The sequence below is a fragment of the Xenopus laevis genome, chromosome 6S (assembly GCF_017654675.1).
Source record: "Xenopus laevis strain J_2021 chromosome 6S, Xenopus_laevis_v10.1, whole genome shotgun sequence".
In the NCBI taxonomy this organism is placed as follows: Eukaryota; Metazoa; Chordata; class Amphibia; order Anura; family Pipidae; genus Xenopus; species Xenopus laevis.
In genome coordinates, this window is record NC_054382.1 from 102,910,375 (window position 1) to 102,926,329 (window position 15,955).

Here is a 15,955-nt window from a genome sequence, read left to right on the forward strand (position 1 = left end):
CATCTCAGTCATTTTGCCTGGTCATGTGCTTTCAGAAAGAGCCAGCACTTTCGGATGGAACTGCTTTCTGGCAGGTTGTTGTTTCTCTTACTCAATGTAACTGAATGTGTCTCAGTGGGACCTGGATTTTACTATTGAGTGCTGTTCTTATATCTAACATGGAGCTGTTATATGGTTACCTTCCCATTGTTCTGCTGATGGGCTGCTGGCAGGAAGAAGGGAGGGGGGTGATAACACTCCAACTTGCAGTGCAGCAGTAAAGAGTGACTGAAGTTGATCAGAGCACAAGTCACATGACTGGGACACCTGGGAAACTGACAATATATCTAGCCCGATGCCAGATTTAAAAATTAAATATAAAAAAATATGTTTGCTCTTTTTAAAATGGATTTCATTGCAGAAGTCTGCTGGAGCAGCATTATTAACTGATGCGTTTTGGAAAAAAAAATGTTTTCCCATGACAATATCCCTTCAGTACCTCCTAGATGCCTAGCTACTAGTTCCAAGTTATGCTACCATACACTAGCTCATTACCACATAGACAGCGACATAAGCCCTGAGTCTTGTGCCACATTGTAGACCTTCTTTTCTTGGAGTGCTTTCTGCCTTAAATCAGCGGGCTTCTTTTAGAAACAACAAAAGAAAAAGAAGGAAAAAAAGAGTTATCTCCAATGGGTCCCTCTCACCCCATTAATCTTTAGACAGAGTTCATAAATATAGAAAAGAGAGATTTGTAGTTGAACTTAACTCTCCCCACACATGTGGGTGATTCCCTTGGGATCAGGTAATTCATAATGTTTTAAGCTTTCCGGTGCCTCCTCTGGTGTTAGACAAGGGATTTTCAGTGGCGTGCATGAGATGGAGCTGCGCCAAATATTTCCTGACATTTGCTGCTCCCTAAAGAGGGAAAATGTGTTTTTAAGATGTCAGCTTCTTAATACTAATTGATTGTTTTGTGCTGTTCTTTTAGTAGAACCGTACTTTGGTAGTCTTTATGCCTAAGATTTTTTCACTTGAAGAACTTTAAAGCGGTTGTTCACCATTAACTTAACTTTTAGTATGATGCATAGAATGATATTATGCGACAATTTGCAGTTGGTTTTCATTTTTTTTAGTTTTTTTTTAATTTAACAATTTCTTTGGAATCTGGTTGCAATCTGGTTGCTAGTGTACTCATTACCCTAGCAACCATGCGTTGATTGATTAAGAGTCTGGAATATGAATAGGAGAGGCCTGAATAAAGAGATGAGTAAAAAAAAAAGTAGCAATAACAATAAATTTGTAGCCTTAAAGAGCAGTTTTTTTTATTTTTAAATGAGGTCAGTGATAAAGCTATAAGCAACAATTAAGTACAGTAATGGGATCTATTATCTAGAACATCTGGGACCTGGGCTCTCATGATAAGGGTTTTTTCCCATCATTTTGGTCACCTCATCTTACGACTACTGAAAAACATCTAAACAATAAAAGGACCCAATAGGATTTTATTTGCCACCAATATGGATTTACACAGATTAGTTGCCATCATGTACTGTGCAAGTATTTTTTTTATTATTACAGAGAAAAAAAATGAAAGAAATACATTTTAATTCTAATAGAATTATTTGCTTAAAATGGACGCTAAACAGCATTTGCTCTTGCAATTTTAAATGAGACTTTATGTATTTAAATCAATTTCACTACCCACAAGTCTATTTATATTATGAGTTATTCAGATGCTAAATTCATCTGAACATAAGGGGCCTAATTTATCAAATTTTTAGTATTTTAATAAAAAAGTCTGATCAAACTAGAATCCACAATTGGACCTTATTTATTATTAAAAAAGCATGGTTTATTGGATCGGGGACAAATATGAAATAATCTAATTTACGAAAATCTGAAACCTACAAGTTTTTTCTCGAATCGCTTGATTTTTTCCAGGCTTTTTCGTGAAAAACCCACATTTTTCGTATTTTTGCCTAAAAAGTCTAGAATTGTTGAATTTTAGGGCTAATTCCAGCACAGACCACAAAACATCCAAATAGAGTGGAATTTTTCCATCCTTGGGGTATAATAAATCTCCAAAAATTCAAGGTTTTTTTTTCACTAAAAATTTGGATCTTATATAAAAAAAATCCCTTGAATTTTTCGAGTTTTTGGCATTCGGAGTTAAATAAATAATCCACAAGGTGTATCTTGATGATATTTTGATTGTGAGTATAAGGAGTACAATATAATTATCTTGATTTCTGCTAAACATTGGGTCAGAGGTTTTTTTTTAAAGCCATCCCATTAGATAAAGCACAAAATTATCTGACATGTTTAATCATTAACATTGTTCAGATATGAGGAATATGGCCTGGAGACATTGCTTTCAGAGACTTGTTTTCCCGCTTGGTATTAGTGTATCCATGCTGACATTTGGCTTTGTGATTTTGCCCTTAAAATTATGAAGGGAAAGCTAATCTGTACAACAGTTATGTTAATACAAGCTGATCACACATGATATTATATGCTTTAAGCTTCCCAGGGATGAATCAGGCATTTCTAGTTCTTTATATATCTTGGCATTTATGGCATTACATTAGCTGTGTCAGTTTAGAGGTAGGTTCCATTCTTCTTTTATATATATATGAGATTATATACTAATATTACTGGAATTAAGGATTGCAAGGGACTGTATTTTCCCCAAATAGCTGAAAAATTACAGATGAAATATCATCATCATCATAACAAAAACATGGAATAACACTATACAGTATTTAATAGAGAGACATTTTGAGTGTTAGGGGCAGGCAGAGGCAACAAATTAGGCAATGGGTTATACACTGAATTGTTGCAAGAAGATTTTGACTTTTCACAGTGTGGAGGTGGGACCTGGGGAGCTATTGTATTATTTTGTATACAGAAGATGCTGGGGTTTGGATTAAGATTTTTTTTTTACTTGCTTTTGAGCAATAGGCATTTCAATGCTAAGGTCACAAAGGAATCATTTTATGGGTGAATACCAATACAGTATATTTTCCAGCTCCAGTTGAGGGATTTTACTTATGAGAAGGCTAGGCTGCGACTTCTAGTAGATGCCAAGAAGGTGGAAAGGTGAAGTCATGAATTGCTGCTGCCAAACCTTCTATCAAGGAAGAGCATGCCATCAAATTGAGAATGGAACATGCAAGACATGTATTAATGTAGAAACAAATTGTCATCTGCATTGCTAAATCACCTACAATTAAGCCGGAATTCTGCAACATAATGCTACACTGCGGTTAAAAAAAAAAAGCCTGGCATATTCCCAACAAACCTGAACTTTCCACTTGCTTCTTAATGAGCTCTTATGTGTTTATAGTTAGCACAAGAGAGAGAGAGAGAGAGAATCATATATTTGTGTTATTTTTTTTCTGTTCCTATAACAGAGCAATAGTTAGTTATGTAAACGTCTGTGAGTTATTCTTTAGGCAAGCATTCTAGCCAGGAGTATAAAAAATGGTTGGCAAATAAAGCTGATGCCATACTACTTAGCACAACATTCCCAATACCTTATTAATATATGTAAGCTATTCATCAGTCTGAATACAAATCTGGCATTTAGGGGGGTTATTTATTAAAGTACGATTTTATTCTGGTGTTAAACGTCCAAATAAAAAAGTACTCCAACTCAGACCTGCCATGTTCATGTAGAATTCAACGGCCGATGTCCCATTTACAATTGAAAAATATCCTCATCTGTGCTGGATTTCATTCAATCTGAAGATTATGTGGTTTTGGGGCAATTATCTGAGAAAGTAAGTTTTCAGTGTCAAATCTGAAAAAAGTCGCAGTTTTCAGCAACAAATCCAAAAAAAAACATTCGAGTCTTTTCCTGCACCAGATGTTTTCGGGAAAATGTATTGATACGGTAAAAATAAGTGTGCGGGAGTTTGCTTTTAAGAATATAGTGAGAAATTTTCAGAGTTTCGTAAATAACCCCCTGTATGTTTGATTCTCATTGGCCACCCTCAAAAGGAATAGGGGCTGTACATTCCCCCACATCGGTTGTGATGTTGTGATCCACTAATTTGACCTTCAAGCCAACAAGGTGACCCCTACAATTCAGCCTTCATATGTGTGGCCTAATTACACACTGTCCTTTGTACAATAAATGTACTGTCTGTCTTCCTTTGGCCAGGTTCTTACTTAAATCAAGGGCAGGAGTTTTTAGTCTTCTTGAGGGAAGTACTCCTTTTAAGTCATGGACACTTGAATATCACTGTTTTATCAGTTGTTCTGCCACAGTCCTAAGTATATTAATCACCACAAATAAGTGGCTACTCCAAATCTCTATGTAATTGACCTTTGATGAGTGTTGACTACTTTGATTCCCCCTATTGTTGCCAGCCCCATAGTTTAGGAGTCTATATCTACCTATTTCTTTGGCAAGCACTGAATAGATTTTTCCTGAGATAACCACAGTGTAATGCTATGGTAGATATTTCCCAGCACAAGGATTGGCCAGGTTGGGGTCGTTTTCTTGGCACACCTTTAGGACAGTAAAGTGAGTGAGTGCAGAATTGGAATTTTCGATATTTCTTTGGTCAAAACTCACAAATTCAAATTTTAAATCATCAACTTGAATTTGAATTTGAATGTATAATTTATCACACTTTGACCCAGGACACAGTTCTAATTTGAATTTTCACCAGAGGTCCATTGAAGATGTTAATTGCCTTCCTGACAATTGAGTTTTTTTTCATAGAAAAACTCAATTCGAATCCGATTAGATTTTTAGGGTCATTCGTATTCGATTGAATATTAGACATTCAAGTTTTTTCATAAATTACCTCCCATTGGAGTAGTACATTCAAATTTATTAGATTTTAAAAAATTTCACATAACTTCGAAATTCGATCCCCCTAAACTGAGTTTCATGCCACATCCCACCTATGGCTTAGGGCCCTCCCGAGGGCTGGAATTCTAAACAACAGAGGGATAAAAATAGAAGCAATTATTCACCTTTCTTTACTATTACATTAACAACCTGTACTGCCCAACATTAATAAAGCTTATGTTCTTATAATCAATAGCAACTAATCAGCAGGTAGCATTTATTGGACATGCACCTGATTGATTTCTGTGGGTTACTAGACCTGGACAAACTTTGCTCTTTTTATTACATTACATTTATTAGGCTCTGAGGGTGGCTACCTTGTTGTCACTGATTACCTGTAAAGATGATAATATAGCCCTCTGTATATTGTATTGTTGTAAAATAGGTTAGAGTATATATAATGCCTGTTGACCTGTCTGCAGTATATTTAGTTCCTCAGACTTTGCCAAGTTAACTAGGCTTAAATAATAAATTAGTAATTATCCATTTACATCATTAAAGGTATAATCAAGAATTTTCAGAGGCGTTTAAAATAAAAATGGGTTAGAAATGGGTTTTCCCAGCTATTGCAGTCATCTATGCCATCTAGTGGTTGGATTTGCTGAACAAAACATATATATATCACCCAAGTGTTACAGGCAATGCAAAAATATGAACAAACAAACAGAGGCAAGAAAGAAGAACAAAAGAATTATCCCAATAGTGTAGATAGAAATCCTTCCTGCAGGTGTCTCAGTTTTGAATACATATTCCTACTTTTTTGCACTGTTTGACATTAGGACATTGGTACACAAGTTTCTCATCACTTTGACTTGAGTTTCAGATTTGGGATTACCAGACCAATGTACCATAACGGCAAGAAGAAATATTGCCTGAGACAAATAGTTTTGGGGCTTTTTGGGAAATATAGTCCAAGGCATGGGACACCACAAAGGACAGGAAGAAAGAAAGGGAAAGGTTCCTCTACTTACATATCACCTTCAGAAGAATTGATTTATATAATTACCTTATACACTTTTCACAATGACTCTGATGTAGATATGTGTGAGATTCTTTTTACTAACACTTTTGAAAGTTTTCTTTGGAGAGGTTATTATCACTATACACTCCATATAGCACAGGAAACACTCCAAGAACACCAGATAAATTGATTAAAGTTATAAAAGAAAGGAGTAGTGATGGGCGAATTTATTCGCCAGGCGCGAATGCACGGCAAATTTGCACAATTCGCCGCCGGCGAATAAATTCGCGAAATGGCCGCGAAAATTCGCCGTCGTCAAAAAAAAATGGACGCGGTGTCCTTTTTTTTGGATGCCAACGCATTTTCGCCAAAAAATGGACGCCGGCGTCAAAAAAACAGGCGTTTTTCGCCCTTTCGCAAAATTGGCGAAATTTTCCCATCACTAGAAAGGAGGTGTCTTATGATGTTACTGCATGCAACTGCTTCAAGATATATTAAAGTATGGTGAACTGCAATGTGTCTATTTTCGTGAGCTATAGATATTTACACAAAAAAGGTGAAATTTAAAAAGGGATTCCTAAGGTGTAGACCCCCAATATTAATATACCGGGAAAGGTTCTTCATATTTTAATTTAAGAAATTGTTTTGAATGTCACAAAGCAAAAAGAAGGGAGGCTGGATATTAATTATATTATTTCAATACTTGGTCATTATGCTTAATGTAATTGGTCACTTTATTTTAATCTGATGCAAGAATAAAGGTGTTTTTTTTACATATTAAAGCAGGATTTAGCACTACCCATGTGCCATCTTCTATCTTGTTCCAGGGATCCCTTTTGGCTGCCCCAGATGTCCATAGAGTAAGATTCAACGTTTACTTTACTGAGAACAAGATGGCAACATAGCAACCAGCTCTCAATTTATCTGGGAAATGTACAAGGTAGGTAAGACAGTCATGTACATTTTGTAAGTACTCATAAAACATGTGTGATTGTCCAAAAATAATAAATGAGGCCTATTCACTGATTAAACCAATTCTGTGAATACCATTTATTCAGTAAGGTCTCAAGGACCCATATAATAAATATTCCAAGACTCTTAGTGATGGGTGAATTTATTCGCCAGGCGCGAATTCGCAGCGAATTGGGGCGATTCGCGCCGAGCGAATAAATTCGCAAAACGCCCGCGAAAATTCGCTGTAAAAATTCGAAAAACGGAAGCCGGCGTCAAAAACGGGCGCCGGCACAAAAAAAACGGGCGCCAACGCCGTTTCGCGAATTTTTCGCCGTTTAGCGAATTTCGCGCGAAATTCACAAATTTTCCGGCGAAGCGAAACGGTGCAAATTCGCCCATCACTACTAACTCTTAAAAAATGTTGAAAGTTCTCATTTTATCTCTTACAAGGAAAACAGTCTGATACTTCCGTTGTTTATCTTTGTGTAGCCTGCTGAAATACTTGTCCATAAAGTAAACCAGCCAAGCATCGCTTTATTAATGTACCCTCATGAGACGACTGCAGAGAATGGCGCTCTCTCGTTCTTCAAGCAGTAACAAATGGTTACCTCTCACCTAAAATGATAAGTCAGTTCTTCAGTATTTGGTGCTGCTTGTGGCCTACATTTAAGTAAAGGTCAAAAGCATATTATACTAAAAACACCAGCTCTAAAAGCTGGATTGAGTCAACTCTTTCAATCCTGGATTGTAATGATAAATTAATAATTCCATTTCCTAATCCTATTACAGTTTTCCAAGATTACTGCTTTGGGGTGGAACTACAGTAGGAGGCATGTGCATTACCCACAATAACAGCCTTGGGCAGCATATGAATTGTCCCTGTCCATAGCAACTTGCACCATTTTGTAGTCCATAAGTGAACAATAATGGGTTTTTGCAACAGAAGGATGTGAGATCCATTAAAGTTGTAGTTTATCCCTATGTTATAGAATGGCCAATTCTTAGCAACTTTGCAGTTGGTCTTAATTTTTTCTTCTTCTTCTGACTCTTTCTAGCTTTTAAATGGGTTCACTGTCCTCGGCTGCAAAAAAACTTGTTATTGTTACTTTATATTACTTATCTTTCTTTTCAGGCTCCCTCCTATTCATATTCTAGTCAACGGTTGCCACCTGTCCGGTTTGACCTGGACAGCCCAATTTTTTATGAAGGGCTGTCCAGGTCAAAACTGCCTCCAAATTAGGAAAACCAGGCATTATTCCCTGAGATTGACATGGCGATCAGTCAATCGTCATAGCTTCGCTATGTCACGGCCCCCCTCCCCGCCTGGAGTTAGTCGGGAGGAAAGGTGGCAACCCTATTCAAATTCAAAGCATTGCCTGTTGCTGGGATACTTTAAACCCAGATAGAAACCAGATAAGTGCTGAAATAACAAACCATGACAAAGGGGCATGGCCCTGAAACATTGCACTTCCACATAAAAAAGTTACAAGGGTTCACCCTGCTTCATTAATCCTCGTGCACCGAGTTACTAGTTACTGAGCAAAGACATGACAAGGCCACTGGTCTTAGTCATAATATTCATCCGCCCTGGTATTCAAGCCACCCATTATGTCTCTCAAACTTTGCATTGCTGCTGAGAATCGAAATACATTACTTTGATTAAATCTTCAAAATGTAACAGTTTATACAATAACAGAAGCAGAGAAAAATATTCCTCAAGCAAAACATGCCATGGTAACCACAAATCATCCATTTCTTCTCTTAATCTCGACAACCCCCAAGGACTAGATTGTGCTTTGAAATGTTTGCACACTTTCCTCCCTGCTTCACAGCCAAGAGATGCGAGGAGCTGCACTTATATTAACAACACAGAGGAGCCCATATGTGCTGCGAGAAGACAATTTGCCGATTTCGACATAAAACATATTTTCTACGTTACAGTCAAGTGAAATCTGCTAGATTTGCCCTCCGCTCTCCCCCTTTTCGTATTCAACACATGTTCTCTTTTAACACATGCTATAGACTGTGCTTCTGCTCACTGGCTATAACAATATGTTTAGATATGTTTGTGTATGTTTTTCATTGCTTTATTACTCTGTAGCCCACACTTCGTTGACATGTTGATTGTTCTTTGAAATATGGTCACGCTTGTTTTACTTATAAAGCAATACACAGAGAAACTTCCTCCCGGAACAGAACCCAAAAAACCATCTTGCTTCCCGATTTCTTCATGCTTGTAACATGCATTAAATAGTGAACTTCTTGATCCATTCAAATGTGTGTACTGAATCGGTCAGGTAATGTTTCTTACTGTCGCAAATACTTTATCCCTGTAACAGGCAGAGTTTTACTCTTTTTAATTATGTGAAATTCATTAAAATGCAATAAATGTATAAAAGCTGTTTTTCACTTCTGCACAACCCCAATAACAGTTCTGTTTTCCTGGTTGCTTTTCATGGCCACATGGGCAGGACAATGGTATACATGAAAAAAAAACTTTTAAGTACTATGTAAACAATGATATATAGTAATGGGCAAATTTCTCCCGAAAAATTCACAAAAATCGTGAAATCAGAAATTTCACGAAAAAATTGTGAAATTCAAGCGATTTCACAAAAAAATCATGCAATTCAAACGTTTTCACAAAAAATCGTGCAATTGGAAAGTTTTCACGGAAAAATTGTGAAAATCGGAAATTGAGGCGGGCAAATTTTCAGATGCACATTTTCACTGGAGATTCACGAATTTATTCACCACAAATTTGTGCCAGCAGGATTTATTTGCCCATCACTAATGATATACTGTATCTTTGTCACATTAAAATATTTAATTGTTTCATTCAAGTTGGAATTTAAACTTTTATCTGGTTAATACGCTCCTTTGGAACCCAGACACTTGGAACAGTTTAAATAACAGATTTATCTTTATATCAGACTACATGAATAAAAAGGTAATCAAAAATAGGAAGTATATAATATCTTAAAGTCCATGACCCCAGATATCAGACGGCAATTAATTAAAAACACACACACGGTAAATGACAGCTCGATTGTCCAGAATACTAGGGAATATCCTAGTGGGAACCAGCCAAGGACAACTGAATTCTGCCCATTCTTATTTCCACCATAGGACTATGCGACACATAACATTTAGCACAGTGTGCGACAATGAATATCCCCCTCAGCAAAGATTTTCAGATTTGCTCATCTGAATTAACCCTAGTAGAAATCTTCTATGGGTAAATAGACAACCGTATGTCTCATTAAGAAGAAAGAACAGGCTCCTAGCAATACAATATTTACCATCGGATATAATGAAAAGTCACTGTACTTTGTACTCTGGCACACACTTCTACTCCCTTTCCCACTAGAATAAATTGTTTGCTTTCCTATATAAGGTGGATAAAAAAAGGACTCCAATTATACCCTCTAATACTTTTTGAAAAATAAATTGTTCTATGGCAAAGGACACATTAAATCCATTTGCAGACTGATGTAAGCACAACAAAGCAGTGTGTATTGGGAAAAGTACAGGGATTAAAGTAGGCCGAAGAGTTCAAACGCTTATCCTAAGGAAGATTTTGTATCAAGATATTGTTATATTTCAAACCTAAAAAATACCTCTAAAAAGGCCTCACAAATTCAAGGTGTATGCTCATTATCGTAGATGTAACCTTGTCTTCTTATTACTGTAACATAGTAATTAGTATATTTATGTTATTAAAAATAACTTTCTGGGAAAGTTTGTTTCTCCAATTCAGGCTTTTTAGCACATTTTTCTCATAATTCTTTAATCCCTGATTTTTCATAATTCATCAAATCCATAAAATCCCAGAATACAAAAGTACGCCAAGTATAAGATGCAGAGGTTAAGTAGAAATCATTGAAAGCTGCCCTTCTTTTCTTGTACCTGTTGTTAGTGATTTTAGAGGTTTTCAGAGATCCGGACTTTGTTTTCATACGAACATACGTTTACGAAAATGTTCAGGTTTTTGGATCGCTCAATGGCTATTTATGTTCATGCTTTTTATAACCGGATCTTTTAATAACTTTCTTGTCATTCATGGTTTCAGAGAAAATGAGTTTAATCATGGTTTCACAAAGCTCTAAATCCACTCACATTCAACTATTAATAAATTGGCCTCCCAATCTTCTAATCTTTCATTGTTTAAATCCTATGAGCACATGCCAGAACTATACTATTCTTCTTGCATGAAAAAGAAATGTAGCTAAAAGAGAAAAAAATCCAACCTGAAAGGAAACTTTTTTGAAAGGCCGCTAAAAGAAGGCAAAGACACAGATAAACATACAAATAAGCTCAGCAAAAGCACACATTCAGCAGCTGCCTTTGGCTTCGGGAGGAACCCTCATCTACTTCAGATGCTGCCAGGTCTTAATAAGAGAGGAGCCAAGCAAAAGTTCTGGACAAGAAAAGGGGCATGGTTGTTACTGAGGTTTTGGACAGAAGGCAGTAATTCAAGGAGTAGACAGAAAGCGTATTCAGGCAGGCAAGGGTAAATACCGATAGTGTTCAGAATCATCAGGCAGACAAGTATAGGATTAGCAGAGTTCAGAATAATCAGGCAGGCAAGGATCAAAACTGGAATCAGACAGGACAGAAATCGCACCCAGGATACTAACAAGTAATACCTAACAACAAGCAATGAGTTTGAGTTCAAAACCCCTTTAAATATTCTAATTTCCCACCACTCGGCATGATGACATCATGTGCCACCAGCGTAAACCCGAAATCGAGCGGCTGCGCGATCCATAGAGGAACCGGCGCTTGAACAATGAGGACTAGGGATGCGGGCGTCCTTGCCGGGCCCTAGTCCCCACTAGACCACCAGGGGTATGTTACACAAATCTTCTCTTTGGATAGGCTGAATGTACACATGCCAAGTATTTTAAAAATAAATACAATGCCCTGGGAAAAGAAAGGGAAATAAGTAAAATCCATTCATTTTTTGAAGTTAATTATATCCCAAAGACTGGAAAGGACCACAAGGTGTTTTAAACTGAAAAGGAAAACCCTGATGGAATTTATAGGAATACAGGTATGGAATCTGTCAGCAAACCCATTATGCAGAAAGCTACGAACTATAGAAAGGCCGTCTCCCTTAGGCTCCATTTTTTATCCAAATAATCACATTTCTTTAATTGATTTCCTTTTTCTCTGTAGTAATAAAACAGTACCTTGTACTTCATCCTTATTGGAAGCAAAACCAGCCGGTTGGGGTTATTTAATGTTTAGTGGAATTAGCAGGCCCGGATTTGTAGAAAGACCACCTAGGCAGGGCCTAGGGCGGCAGGATTTTAGGGGGGCGGCATACTGCCCAACCACACCCACATTGGTTCAAAAACACTGGGAATGCGCTGGAGATACAATCATTTTTTAAATTTCCCATGCGCCAATCCCCATTGATGAAAATTTCCTCGAATAAAGGGGAGGGGACAGGGGCGACGAACGGCAGTGGGCCTAGCATCACCCATTATGTAAATCCGGCCCTGAGAATTAGGTTATGAAGATCCAAAGATCTTACAGAAAGAACCATTATCCAGAAAACCCCAAGTCCCAAGCATTCTCTCTAACAGGTCCCATACCTGTATATAATGGGAATAAATACGCCAAGGAGATTGAGAAAACACAAAAAAGCAATAGGAAAACATTTAAAGCTTTACTTTTAAACATCATTAAAAAATGATGTACAGTTTTGGTAATAGTGGTTTAATCCAACAGGTGCAGACTCTAAAGGGATATAGAATGTGATGGCTTCTTTCTTGCATTTGACACTATATATATATATATATATATATATATATATATATATATATATATAGATATATATAGATATATATAGATATATATATACTATAACAAACAAGGGAAAGTTGTGCTCACCACTATTTTTTAAAACCATTAGGCCGGGGTGCAATGAGGCTGTGACCACAAAATACATATAGTCAAATACAAGAGTCCTCTGCACTCAACCCATTATCAATATATTTAAGACAGAGACATTTTGTGCATACTGCTACTAAAAAATGCCTTACCCTTTAAACAAAACAGGGATTGTTTGTCCATATATTGCAATATATTTAAGCTGGCCAACTACGTCAAAGTCATCCCATATCTGGCCAGTCCTATGCTCAATTTTATCTGATTCATTAAGAATTCTATTGCTTCATTATACATTTTATAAAGGGACTTGGTTTTACCTGCAACTTACTAGCTGCTTTCAAAGTAAACCTCCATACTTGGCTGCCCTTTTATTAGACACCAGTGGGATCACCTGACTATAGCTGGGAAGGGTGGGAGCTACAACATGGAGCTATATATATATATATATAGCCACTGAGATTTCTGTCTTCCTTAATACATATCCTCCTTGGTCAGTCCATGTGTTTAGAGGGATGACTTTCTTGGATCATGATCTAGCAGCAATACTTTTTGATAATGTCAATGATTACTGCAACCATCTTTTATTCTTTTCTTGAATTCCCGACAACCATGTACTACTTGACCAATGATCCCTGGACAGGCATATGTTTTAATGAAGGCAGAGGCTGACAGCACTTAGCATTTTGTCCTTAAAGCACCTAAACTAAAATAGAGCTGTCAAAGTACATGGACATGAGCCATCAGCATGTCTCAAGTTTTGTTTTAAGTATCCATATATATTATACTTTTCACTTATCTTCCATTGCAGAAGTGCTGAGCAGATCAGATCATATTCATGCAGACATATTACTTCCCTAATTAAATGGTCACACACTTATATTGCACAAAGACAACTTTCGGGTTTAAAATTCTCAACCTTAAAGTGGACCTGTCACCCAGACACAAAGAGCTGTATAATAAAAGTCTTTTTAAATTAAACATGAAATCCAATTTCTATTTTTTATTAAAGTATTCATAGCTGTTGTAAGCTCATTTAAACATCTCAGGTGTCAATCAAATATTGTCTGCCCCTCCTCTATGCCTTAGGCGGGGCAGACAATTACTTTCACTTTCCATTCAGCACTTCCTAGATGTCACTGCTCTCCCCATATTCCCGGGTTCTCTTCACAGTTAATTGTGTAGCCAGGGCATGGGGATGGACATCAGATCCCCCATTCTGGTGCACAAACAAGATTCTGAGATGATACAAGGCTTTTCTAAATAACAATGTCCACAAAATGGCTCCTGGCTGCTTGTTATAATTATGAATTCCCAGACTGAAGGAAACAAGATTCAAATAATTTATATTGTGTAATTAAAGTTAATTTTGCTTGACTGATTTGATAAAATAGGATTTTTAATAATTTTTTGTGACGGGTCCCCTCGAAGGGTCATTTGCAATCTCAAGTGCACCATGTAAAGTGCAATATGGGGCTCAGTTTGCTATGTTTTGGACCCTTGAGGCAGCAGTTTTCCCATGATTTCAAACCAGTGAGGAAAAGGTTCATCATATGAAAACTCACAAACGAGATTCAATTTGAGATTCAATTAAGAAAAAATCTATTGAAGTTTGTAGGATAAAACTGGAACAGAATTGGGAGAAAAGTTTTATCTCCTCAAATTGAATCTCATGAGTTTTCCCATGATAAACCTTTTCCTCACTGAACTGAATCTGGCCTATAATTGGGACAGTGACATTGACATGATTCTTTAGGCCCAAATATGTTGTGCCTATTGACGGGGCATGCTGTGAGAACATGCCAACACCTCCAGGGTTCCCCAGCATCAGTAGGTACACTTGAATTGCTGCAGGAGATGAGATGGACGAATCACAAGTGCATCTTAGCAGATGTTCACTAGTACCTTAAATGAAAGAAGTAAATTCTGCCATGACTGTATCAATTTGCACTTGTGGTTATGGTACATGATCCCTCTTACTAGCAGAAAGGACTCCTTATTACCTAGTTAACAGTATCACAAAGGTTACAAAGACTGAACTCATATATCACATATAAATCTTTGACAGGACCAGGTGCACAGAAGCCCTTACTCAGCCCTCCTACCACTGCACTGGCCCATCTCAACTGAGTAGGTTAAAAAGTGGCTGAGGAGAGGGGATTTCTTCGTTTTTCCTGGGCCTCCCTGGGTTGGCTTTCTCTATATTATGCTACTAGTGACTGGGGTTCTTTTATAGACACTGGGCAACTATGTGCCAGGGATGTAACCCACAGCAACCAGTTATTGATTGCCTTTCTCTTAACCAGCTGAAAGTAGAACAGTGAACGCAAAAATGTTTTTGGTTGCCATGGATTATCTGGTACAAAATTTCCCACTATCCATACCCAAGCTCTGCTATGTTTAGGGTAATTATCCAGTAGTTTTGAAATTGATTCATGCGCCTAGTCACCTATGATGTCATAATAGTGACCAGCTATAGATAATGAATTATCATCACATAACACATGCCGGTAATGAGATAATAGGGAAAATGCTGGAAAAAGAGGGAACTGGTGATCCCTCACTTCACTCAGCAATGGACAGAATACAACAGTATTAGAGGCAAGGAGTAAAGTCAGGAATAAAACATACTGAGAGTGCCTGGTAAATAGTGTGATCATTGTGGGGCCTTGCCTTATACAATAGTCATTAGTGCTGATCAGTAAATATCCAGTTGGGTGGTATCGGTCTGCAGCCTACTGGATTTGGCACATTAAACCTTTATTACAGAGTATTAGATTGAAGGACTTGAGCACCGTACCTGCCAGCAATGTGCCTAACAGTGGGGATTTCACCTACTGTAAATATATAAAGCATCCAAAACATTTAAAATATGCTGTAACGTTGTATATTGATACTAAGATACGATAGGTCAGCACAGTAATGTAAATACTGCCTATTATTTGGTCTATTTGGTAGATTATTTGGTTACGCACTCAAGGTTAAAATGAAGGGTCACCACACAAATCATTGCACATGGAGTTAGCAGATATTTTCCCAAGTACTATACTTTAAAAAAAAAAAATGTTTATGAGAACTCTGTGTTCACAAGTATCATGAATCTCCTGATATTTTGTGCACAGTGTTAAAATATTGGCATATTATGCAGGAAAGCTGGGATACCATCTGTCACGTTCGGCACCCTATATCCAGAACCCAAGCTAAGCTCCCTGGTCTCAGCTCTCACTTCTGCCTCTAACCACCCCCTTTCACCTCGGGATGAGCCCTCGTAATCGGCTGCTGCCAGGTCTTATTTG